Genomic DNA, 12,114 nt, shown 5'->3' with positions numbered 1-12,114 from the left:
ATGAAGGAAGGGACTGGGAGTGACGCCTCGGAGCCTCCGCTAGGGAGGGAGAGCAACCATGCTATCTTTGTAATTATAGGGAGAGACCTTGATCCCCCACCCTCTCTCTCCTTCTGTCTCTCTTGGTTTCTTTTTATTTTTTTCTTCAATAAATGCTGCAGAAGCAACCCAAGAGACAAATCCCAGCTTCGCCTGCCTGTAAGAGCAAATTAAGAAATCAGCCTGCTTCTTTCTTGAGCTTTATTTTGTTTTGTTGTCGAAACCGGGGCACTTCCTCAATTATTCTCACTTCTGTTACAGATGTGTAAAATGCTTTCAAATTAACGCCTCTCCTTACTGCAGCAGCATAACCTCACACTGACCTGTAATTGTAGAGATTTTTAAACTTCTTTTACCATTTTAAACATTGTTTTTGGTTGTAAGATAAATTTGCTGTAACGATTCATTCAAAAATGAAAATAGATATAATGTTGAGTTCACAAGACAATATTTAAAAAATTTATGGAAAAGTAAGAATTAATTTTTGTGAAAGTTTCACAAATCACAAGATGTCTTGTAACAACTCTGTAATTTCTCTGTCTAGTAATGTCTCCCAACATTATTAACTCAGTATTATTGGCTAATATTATTGGGAAAACAGACTAATTCGTGTATAAAAATATAAATAGATATTATAAAAACAATATTTAACAGTTTTTCCCCCTAAACTCAATTTGTAGACAGAACTTTTTTATTTACTTAGAGCTTCACTAGCTATAAATGCAAAAAGTCTTTAATTTAGCATTAACTATTTATTTAATTTTACTTAGTATATTAAAAGATTTGCCTTCTTTGTTACTTTGAACTCATTGTGCACAAATTTTTCACTGCTCTACCTAATGCACCGTAGAAACTAAAGTATTATTAGTGGATTAAAGTAATCGGTCCACTTCAAGTTGGATTAGTGCTTCTTCTATGGTAACCATGACACACTGCGTTTCTGGCTCACATGCTGGAAGGTCTTCTGGCAGAAACTGCGAGCAGAGAGGTTTGGATCCACGCTGGCACTCATGGTTTGGGTTCACATCGTTTATATTTGCATCGCATAAACAAAATGCTCTCAAAATAATACAAAACTAACTTACGAGTAACTTTTCAGCAAGAAGTAGGAGCTTATTTTAAGTCAATAATTTGCGGATTATTTCACATATGAAATGGGAAAATGACTAGTTATAAGTGCTAAACTTTCTTCATGAATGCTTAAATATTTTTTCCTTTATCCCCTGTGTTTTTAGGAGGAAGAGACGAATAAAAGGAGACCAAACAGGGAAGAGAAAAGCAATAGCCACTGAAGAAGACAACGAGGAATGCAGCAAGAGACAACAAATTAAGGTATGAGTCGGACTGGCAATAAAACTCATCAGTAATATCCAAATCTTAACAAATAAATTTCAAGTTATGACAATTAAAGAAAACACAATGGATTTAACTCAGATTGTTTCAGAGCTGATGTAAAAGAGAAAAATAATACAACTTAGTCTGTTGTCATAACACGCATTAGCTGGCAATATCATTAGCATTCCTTTGGAGCATTATTTTCATCATTAGATTGAATTTTTCCCAATTATCTGTAGCTGCGTTTCAATTGACCACATAATTGTGCAATTTGACATTTTGAAAATAAATATGGTTAAAGGAAACACAATTTTTTGTTTTGCTGAGGTGAGTTTTGTATCAAAATTATTTTATTTCGCAAGACTGCAATGCAATGGAAACACTTTTTGCCAGTGTTGTATAGTAACGAAGTAAAAATACTTCACTACTTTACTTAAGTATATTTTGGAGTACTTCATACTTTCCTCGAGTATGAAAATTTTTGATGACTTTCACTTTTACTTCACTATATTTCCGAACTTAATTGCGTACTTTTACTCCGATACATTTTCAATGTGTGGTTTAGTTACTCGTTACAAAAAAGCGAGAGAGAGAAACAAAGTGTTTTGATCCCACCTACTGATTAGCAAGTAGCAAGCAGGCTACCGAACAAAGTCGGTAGCCTGCTTGCCTGGGCTTGTTCATCACCACCAATAGGATACACCTGCTTCGCTTCTCCCATTAAACACAAAGAAAGCCCCAGCCACATGGAGGAGGAGACGGAGACCACAACGACTGCAATTACGTCGGACACGGCTCCAGGGGAACCACCAGCTGGTGATGAGAGCCCATGGCCTTATTTAAACACAATATACTCTTTCGTGGGTGTTAAAGATTCGTCGTACCGCATGCAGTTTATGTTATTCCTGCCCGAAGATGTGGAAATTCTATCTTACAAAAACTCCCCGTCCAACTTGAAGAAACACATCGAGGTAACTTCTTATGAAATGGTTATAATCCTCCTGTTTCAGTAACTATAGCTTGGTCACTAGACACTACTGTATTGTGAAACGTTGACCATAAATGAACTTTGTTTGGCATTGTTTCAGTTCCACGCGTGGTGTATTTAGCTTAGGCCTAATGTTGACTGTAGCAGGCTACCTAGACTCCTCTGTTCAAGGGGGGACAGAAGCCATAGCGATAGCAATTTAGACTAAATTTAACGAATATAGGAAAGGCATGCAAGTTCAAAACCAGGTTTACCAAAAAGGTCTCCCTCTTCAGATGCCAATAAGCTGCATTTCCCTCCCAATTCTTTTTTTCTTTTGCATAATGACCAGTTGTGTGCACCACCTACTGACTGTAGCATTGACTGATTCACTGATTTGTGAAGTAGAGTAATCGTAACAGCTCTTTTTCTTCATGTTGGCTGCATTTTCTGTACTATTTATTTTTCTCATTTTCAGCACTGACCTTACTTGAAGGGAAAACTTGAGGCTTACAAAAACTTTGTATTTTCTGTCCTGGAGGGTTTACTAAGAAGCTGGTTCAGTTGTAAAGCAGGTTAAGTTAACCTTGTGCTATAGGTAAAGCACCTAATTTTCTTAACTAAATGGTGCCTGCAGGTATATCTATTAGCAGGTTTAATTTTGCCTGCACATGGTTGTGTACATTATTTTAAGTGTATTTGACAAGTTTACCAAAATATAAAAAATGTCATTCAAACTGCATTTGCTTTGTTTTACTTTTTACTTGTACTTTTCATTACATTACTTGAGTACATCCATTTTTACAGCAATTTCCATACTTAAGTACAAGAAGTTTCAGATACTTTAAGACTTTTACTCAAGTAACATTTCAGTCAGTGACTTCGACATTTACCAAAGTCATATTTTGGAGAGGTACTTATACTTTTACTTGACTCTGAGATTTCAGTACTTTATACAACACTGCTTTTTGCGTCACGCGAGTCACATAATCAACAACAGGATGTTGCTACTGGCGCAAACTACGAAGAAGAAGACAACAGGAAGTAGTTGGAAGATTATGGTGCGGCATGTTTTTTAATGAGTAATTGCGTAAACAAACTTATTCACCTGTCATTTTAATTCTGTTTATTATTTAGCGGAAAAAAATGCAATAGTAAAATTGTATTTTTTTCAACATTAGTGAAATATTTTGCTCACATTTGTAATGGAAACACAGTCTATGTGCTAATGCTAATGGAAATTTCAAAGGAAAACTTGGATGCATTTAATATTTGGGTTGCCTATTAGCTAGCTGATGTTTCATTGCAAAAATCTAACATTTGTTTTCTGAGAGTAAAAATCTGAGACTTAATCTGTTAGTAAATCCAATATGCTGTTGATGTTCTACCAGGTAAGCTGGAGAAAAAGCTTGATGTTATTGTAACCCAAACCCGTGTCAGACCACAGCTTTGTTTTGAAGACTAGAGTTTGGTTGGTGATGGGCATCCTTGGTTTGCCGGTGCAAGTAATGGATGGGTGTCCTTCCCAACATTGCTCAGGAATGGATTTGTTCACATAGTCTGAAGGCTAAATGCTTTGTGAGCTGTGAAATGGCTCATTTGTTCAGGCCAGCGTATTTGGGGGCAGCTGCACACAGTTACACAGTCCTGCCATGATGGCCGTCCAAGAATCCGACACAGAAGAAAAAGCGATTTAGGCCCAGTTACCGCGTTAATGTGGGATTCCCAGCATTATCGGCTCCGGCTCTCTGACTCACAATGTGAGGATGGCTAATTCCAAGGAGCTGACCTGTGCTTACCCTCTTTCATTTGACAGCTCTTTGAACACTTCATAAACTCTGATCATCTTTCCTTTTTTTGTCACGTTGAAAGATTTTGATTTAGGCAAGTTGTCACGGGGATTTTTTTCTTTAGATTTCTGGATGAGCTAATTCTGTGAAGTACATCTGCTTGCCTGAGCAAATTGCATTTTTTTTTGACTTGTAAAGTAAAGTTAAACTCAATAAATCCTAACAATGTCCTAACCAAAGTGCTTAAGACATGCACCAACGTCAGTGAGCGCCTCGACTGCTTGCATAGACGGAGAAGTGTAAATCCGAAGCTGAAAACTCCATTAGGCCGACCCAGCCATGCATCCGTGTGCTCCAGTGCCAGACAGCTCTGTAAATCAGCGTTTTCTTTTTCGAGCTCCACTGAAGAAAACAATATGGATAGTGTCTGGGTACTGAGCTTTGGGCCCACGGCACACACACATTGTCTACCCACACACACACACACACACCCTTGGGGCCTGGCTGCTACAGTGTGAGACCAAATGCTCTGATCCAGGTTGAACTAACCACTGACATGTGCACCTGTCAGACATGGGCTGCTGAAGGGGTGTGTGTGTGTGTGTGTGTGTGTGTGTGTGTGTACTCTGTGGGTGAGCTATTCAGTGTTCAAAAAAGTTTAATTCAACTTAATCTGCAGGTACAGCATTTAGGGTTTGTCTGTTTTTTTTAGTTTTTAAACCAAAAACAAAACTTTTATTACTATGTATTGGGCAAGAGTTGAATATTGTATAATATGTATTTGCAATATTTACAAAAATCAATAATATAAAGTAATACCAGTGCTTTTTTGTTGTTGTTTTTTTACGTATCAGTCATGATCAACAAAATTAGGCTTTTTGTAATTTACAAAAAAAATTTGAGAACTGATTTCTGCAAAACCACAATTAAATAATTTGTAAGAGATTGTATAAATATTAAAATCAGTATTTAGCTGCAGTCACAGCATGCAGTAAAGTTTGCACATCTGGATGCTGCAATTTTATTCTATTCCTCCTAACCGATCTGTTCTATCTCTCTGAGCCCTTTTTACGTCATGCTGCACCATGTCTATCAGATTGAAGTCTGGGCTTTGACTGGGCCATTCCAGAACTTCCCTCTTGATGTCTTCGAACCATTTCTGTGTAGCTTTAGCTGGACGCTTTGGGTTGTTTTCTTGCTGGAAAAAATTATTTCCATATTTTTTGCTTAATTCATTTTACTTTCTACCTTTACAAGGCTTCCAGGACTTGTAAAGGCATTCCCACAGCATGATGCTGCCACCACCATGCCTCACAGTGGGAGTGGTGTGTTTGTGTTGATGTGCATCTTGTCCTCAACTTGACCTTGGAGTTTCTCCCCTTTTATTTTGACAAACTCTTGTTATTGATTTGTAAAAGCAACAAAAAGGGTAAAACATCTTAACTTTTAATAACCACTGTATTCCTACTGCTGCTAAAACTAACATTAACAGGCATTATTTTAATTATGTCATATTTTGCACATATTTTACGCTTATTCTGACTTGGATTTATTGAGGTAGGCTTGTAAATTTGGTGCTCATTCTGCATCCTGTCAAATTTTTTTACTCTTCTCCTCGTCATAGTGCAACACAAGCTAAGAGAGCTAGCAATTGTTGCTTGCTAACCGCAGTTTTAAACCTGCATTGTTTTAATAAAACGTGATGCTTGTTCAGTTTCGGCACCGTGATTTGAGTTTTTTCCTGGTTGCAAAGTTTTAAAAAAAGGCCTTTCTTATAAGTTGCACCTTTGTTTCAATCAGCAACAGTTGGCTTATGCTCCGGTAACTCCAGCATCTCATTAAACACACGTTAAACTTTAGGGAGCGGTTTTGAAGCGTTAATTTCTTAAAACCTCAATAAACCTTGAGCAGAGTAACAAGCTTATGCTTGGTACTTATTTTCTAAACAAAAATGCTCCCATAAACACACACACACACACGCCTACACCCCCGCATGTGCACCGACTGTAAACTAAATGGATTTGGAGTGTGTCCGTCCGTCATAATCTGTTGGCCAGTAAAGGCTGACTGAGGCCTAGCAGGTGCTAGACACTTGTCTGTGGAATGCAAAGGGCCAGACCTCAGACCTCCCACCAGGAATATGAGAGAGTGTGTGTGTGTGTTGGGTAGAGGGTGTGTGGGTGGTAGTCACCACCTGCTCTCAAGCTAATTTCAGTTTTTCTCAGGACCAAAACATTGCATTGCACTCTCAAGAGGCTCGGCGGAAATTAGGACATGTAGAGCGGCTAAATTGGTAGAATTATGTTGCTGATGTAGCATTAGCTGCAAGACAAAAACGATATAGGAGAATATTTTAGGAAGAAATAGGAATGAACCAGAATGTGATTTTCACTGAATGACAACCATGATAGAAAATACTATGGTTTAATTTTATTTAAAGATATAAGACAGCATTTTATTACATGATGTAACTGCTTTTATCTAAAACAGCTTTTCAGTGCTACATGGCTCTATGAACTTTTACAATGACAGCTACTCTTTTTACTAGAAGGACTACACAACTTTTTAAGCTACGTGGAAGCTTCCTAGACTCTGCTTACTTCCTGTTTGCACTCAATCGGTATAGTAAAAACCAAACTGGGTAAAAACTATTATTATTCATAAAAATGTACAAAATAAGCCCGTAGGATTATATTGCTTTTCTTCTGCTTATGAGAATTTTTGTTACTGAGAGTTTTAGGATTGATTTTGTTCAGATATTTATTTATTATTAGGTAAGGGTAGAGTCTAATATGTTCCTTTAAAAATGGAGAAAAGAGCTCTGCAGACAGATAAAGTGTAATCCTGTTACTATTGTGAATGACAGACATTTCAGTTTAGAAAATGAGCCACAAGTTTTTTCTTTTAAGAGCTTAATGAGGACAATATTATGTCTACTGTTAGGGATTTCTGGTGTGATCTTTGTGTGTTTGATGATAATTTATTTAGTAACTAAATAACATAAATGTGTATTTCATATACACACATGGGATCTTTAAAAGCTATTTTTGCAAAATGTGAAAGCTTCTGCAACTACAAAAGTACACGGTGTTTTGTTTTTTTAAATTTCAGCGAGTGGAAAAGGTCATCTTTCTCCTAATTGGAAATTAAAATACTAAAAAATCAGATTTTTCTCCCACTATTTCATGAACAATGAAACCACCATTCCACCTGCATGTATATTGAGGTACTTTTTCAATGCTGTTATGCATAATTTGGCAGTTTAATTCTCCTTTATCAATAAGTAAACCTAAATTAATTAATAATGTTTCTTATGATTTCAGATTTTTAGATTTTCAGAGACGGTTTAAGTTAGCTTTCCAAAACCAGGACATTTATTTAGGTTTTATACATGCAAAAAAGTTTTATATTTGCATCGTGAAAATGCTAAAGCCAGAAATAAAATTCCAAACAATCAGTTTTTTGGCTCATGTTGTGCTGCCTTTAATCATTGCATCTCTGCGAGTGTAAGCCTCAGCCTGCAGAAGTCTTTTCCTGTAGCTCAGCATTAAAAATACCATTAATTCCAGCTTATCGCTGCAACAGTGTGCAGCCTGTGAATGAGTGTGAATCAGCAGAAAAGCATTAATGTAGATTAATGCTACCTGCCTGCATTCTGGCATCCTCTGTGGATGGCAATTAGCAGCAATAATCACCTTTTCATGGTCTGCGCCCTTAGTAGGTCATCACCCCCGTCTCGCCTCCGCAGCACCACCACCTACACCAAATACAAGATAATGAGTAAAGTTTGGAGGGTGTTAATGTTATCGCGTTGTCGTCTTTGTGGGCGTTTGTTGTTGTTCTGTTTTTCTAGTCACTGAAAAGCGAACCTGTTAATGTGCCGAATGTTTGACATAATCCGGGTTACGTTTCTGCACGTGTGAACCATTACACACGGAGAAGCTTCTGCTGTAGAAAAGGTTGAAGCGTTGAGTTATTTCTCCCTCTTTTCCTTCCTCTCCTTTGTCCTCTCATTTTTCTGGTGTCAGGATGACTGATGGTGGCCAGCAGAAACGGGTGTCCGGCATTATACCCCCGACAAATAACCACGGCCCGCTCGGCCAGGCCTTGGACCAGACGGAAATCAATATTTCACCATTTAAAATCTATCAAAAGAGGCTTTTTTTTTTTTTTTTGGAGTGTCGCATGCGCCTGCGTTCCCTTTCCACTTTCCACCCACCGCCGACCGCCGTTCCCCAACCCCCCTCGGCGCTCGAGCCGCGTCGCGAGCACTGAATCAGACACTTTGTAGCTGCAACCCGGTAATCAATAAGCCAGCACCTTCACAGATCCTCACTGCAGTCGCCTCAGAGCGGTGATGGATGGCGAGGAAGGTCGCGATTCATTTTGTCAGGCCATTAAGCCGGCGAATTTCTGTCCACTTCATCCCACAGATGATCATTTTTCACACTTCATAAGAAGCAGAAATGGGCTGCGGCGAACGAGAGGGGGGGGAAAAAACGCAAGACGAAAAAGTAAAAGCAGAGATGGAAAGGGGAACACGGTCAGAGATGGAAAGGGGAACACGGTAAGGAAATAGGGAGAGAAAACGAGGGATGACAGATGGTAAGAGACAGCAGGAAAAACGGGAAGAAAATTCAAAGATGTAAACCACATTGATTAGGAGGAAAAAGGAGGAAAATCATTAAAGCCACCAGTTTGCTTTTGAAATCACATTAAAACACCTAATAAAAGATTAGCCTTATTTATTAAAACCTCACCAAACTGCTCAGAATAAGCCAAAACAACAACAAAAAGTGAGCTTTTCAGAGCTCTACAGCATCTGTGCTGTGTGTTACCAAGTCAGTCAGGGGGGAAATTGATTTTTTTTCCTTCCTCACTGAAAGAATTTTATCGCCATAAAGCACACAATGGCAAAGTAACCATGAACAGCTCCCACTAGTCAAACATATTATGTTTACGAAACAGCAAAGTGGTATATTAGTTGAGCTATAACACACTCCAGCTCAGGAAGGTATGTTACTATTACTTGGCGGCATGTTTGGTTATAATAACCGTGTAGTACTTAGCTGTGTGTCGTTTATCAGCCCAGAGAAAGACAAACCTTACTTCCTGTCCTCCTTCCTGTCTGTTTCCCTACACCTTCTGCCATCTGCAGTAATGTTTCTCCCACCTTCGTTTTTATTATTATCAATCCTTCCGTTTTTTGGCCCGGCTCCCGAAGAACCGAGGGGTTCTTGTTGGATCGGGCTCGCCTTGGAAAACAAGCGACAGCTGCTGTGTGAGTGTGTGTGTTGTGAACTCGCGTGGGTTCTTGTGTGTGTTCCCTGCACTGTGTTCTCGCCCCATATGTTGGCCCTCACCTGCTGCTGGGGCGAGGATTATCAGATACAAGTCCTTATTAAAAGTGGATTTGTTTACCCTCCTGCTTGAAAACAAAAACAGTTCATCCGTTCACCGAGGCACACCCAGGACACCAGAGTTAGCCACAAAAGGCAAAAGGAGGATTTCTGGAACACAGTTTTCTTAAACATAAAAATTTTAATGATTTGTTTTGCCAATTTAAACTTTGAGAGCAAGAATCTGCAACCTGTGGCTCCATGGATCTTCCACAATGACATTTAGTATCTTGATAAAGATGATAAAGAACCAACTAAGGTTTGATATAATAACAAATGAAGGTATTCTGTTTCCTTTGTGGAGTAATTGCACTGAATTTTCACACCAGAGTAAGACAAAAAGTTTATTCAGATCAATTTTATTGTGATTTTCTTCATTGTATTTTTTTTACCATCCGTTTTTCACAAATATAAACCTCCCATAAAAGGAAATATATTCTATTCATCCTCTTTTTGCAAACATTTTTCTTAATTTAAGACCATAAAAATAGAAATGCAATTGTATCTTGTTAAAAAAAGTAAAAAATTGCTTGGCAGGATAATTATAAAAGGAATAAGTGTATTTTTTTCAAAATGTTATGTAACATCTGCAGCTTTAAAAAGGTTTAAAGCAGCTGGAATGTTTTCAAAAGTAGCTATTTGGATTATAAAGGTTGCAGACTCTAGTTTTGGAGTCAGTAGCTTAGGAAGGCTAAAACTGAGCAGCTACACAAACAGTTGGAGTTTCAGGTTTCCTTACAAAAGTGATACGGGATGTGAATAACATCCACCACGCTACTACGAAACTGTCATTATCGCTCGAGTTAAAAACTCTCAGCTAGATGACTAAACTTGGTCTGACTAAACCTTTCCTGTTTTGGAGGATCTGTAGGATTTACAAAATTAAAGTATTTTGGTCTCATTACGGTTTTGTTGACTGTAATAATGTAATTTGAAGACCTTGTATTATTATGTCATTGTTGGTATATTTCTTTAAATGGTCACCGAAACAACAGTGTTATAATTTACCGCAATAATTACTGGGACAGTTTATCATCCAGCAAAATTTGTTATTGTGACAGGCCTAGTAATGATGACAATGATGATGTCAGAAGTAATTTATGCTTTTTTTTTTCTTTGCTTTTTCTCATCTGTGCTTCAATCACTTTGTGACCTTCAGCGTTTTGAGCAACACCATTTATTTCTGGCTAAATATTACATTGGTGTCTAAAATGCAAATTTCTGATATATATTTATGATTTTGAGGAAGTGCACCAGTCCCTCCTGCTGCAAAACACAGCCGCTTGCAGCTTTACACATCTGAAAATTGTGTCTAATGATGAACCAGACTTGTGGAAGTTCTCCTCCTGATATTGCAGATGATTTGTTTTGATATAATGTCACACAAAGTGTTATGTTTGAGTTGTTGCTCTAAATTTCATCCACAGGTGTTTCTCCATTTGACTTAAATTGTGAGTCATAAATCTGAACAATACAAAGGCTTGGCATTATCGACTAAATCTGTTTCTTTTACTTCTGAATTTGAAGAAAGCAAAACCATATATTCTGAGATTTACAGATATAATTTGTTATTTCTACCTGATCTATTTAAAAGAAAAGTTTTGTCTTATGTAATGTTGTTTCGAGGGTTATGTCTTTTTAATCGGTGTATGTAATATATATAGTATAAAAATGCAGACATATTAGAGATGAAATGCTTTCTGGTTTTAGTGATTACCAGGACAAATTTTCTGAATATTGGTGTTGCCATATTTAGCTTAGCATTAGAGGCTAATGTTATCTGCTAATGCTAACATTCAGGTCTGACGTATGCAGTCTGGATTGTCTTTTCTGTTTCAACATTTTAACAAAACTGTAATAATTTTGATGAATTCCCAAATAATAGTTATGACAAAACAAACCATATCTTTGCATGTGGATGAGTAGAAAAAGTAGTTATCCTGCAAATTGAAAGATGTGGATTTGATGAATGTGGCTCTAGTCTGAAGCGCTTTGACTGGTCAGTATGAATAGAAAAGTGCTAAATTCAGTCCATTTACCATTTCAGTGACTTTATGTAGTTGTGTGGCTTGTTGAGAAGTGTTTACCATCAGACACTTGTTGCTGTATCAGTCAGCTGGGTGAAGAAAGCCTCTTACATTTATTGCATAAAAGAAAAAAGTAAACTATTTAGAAAATTTTATGGTTAATAAGAAAAATGCAAACCATGAAACTAAGGTTAGGGGATTGATCGGCCTTGTCATCTGTAATTTTGGGTGAAATTGGCAGATATTTAAATGTGAAACTGATCTTTTTTATTTAGATTCAAATAGACACAAAGCTGCTACATTTGGGTATATTCATTTCACTCTACAAGAAAACCAAAAAGTCAGCAAACTGTATTGTTTTTATGAAAGCAACTTTGTTTTTGGTAAGAAGTCTGTAGTCTAACTTGTTATAAAAGTATTTTTGTCTTAAGACTACAGAAACGATTTCTTTTGTTTAATTAATTTAGTAGCTTGAACAGCAATGCTTTAAATTTTTTATTTATATTTGAGAGCACTCCATCATGTGCAGTAAAACATTGTTAAATATTGTTTCACAG

This window comes from Xiphophorus couchianus, chromosome 24 (genome assembly GCF_001444195.1).
Source record: "Xiphophorus couchianus chromosome 24, X_couchianus-1.0, whole genome shotgun sequence".
Taxonomy (NCBI): Eukaryota; Metazoa; Chordata; class Actinopteri; order Cyprinodontiformes; family Poeciliidae; genus Xiphophorus; species Xiphophorus couchianus.
Note: the sequence above shows the minus strand (reverse complement) of the source record.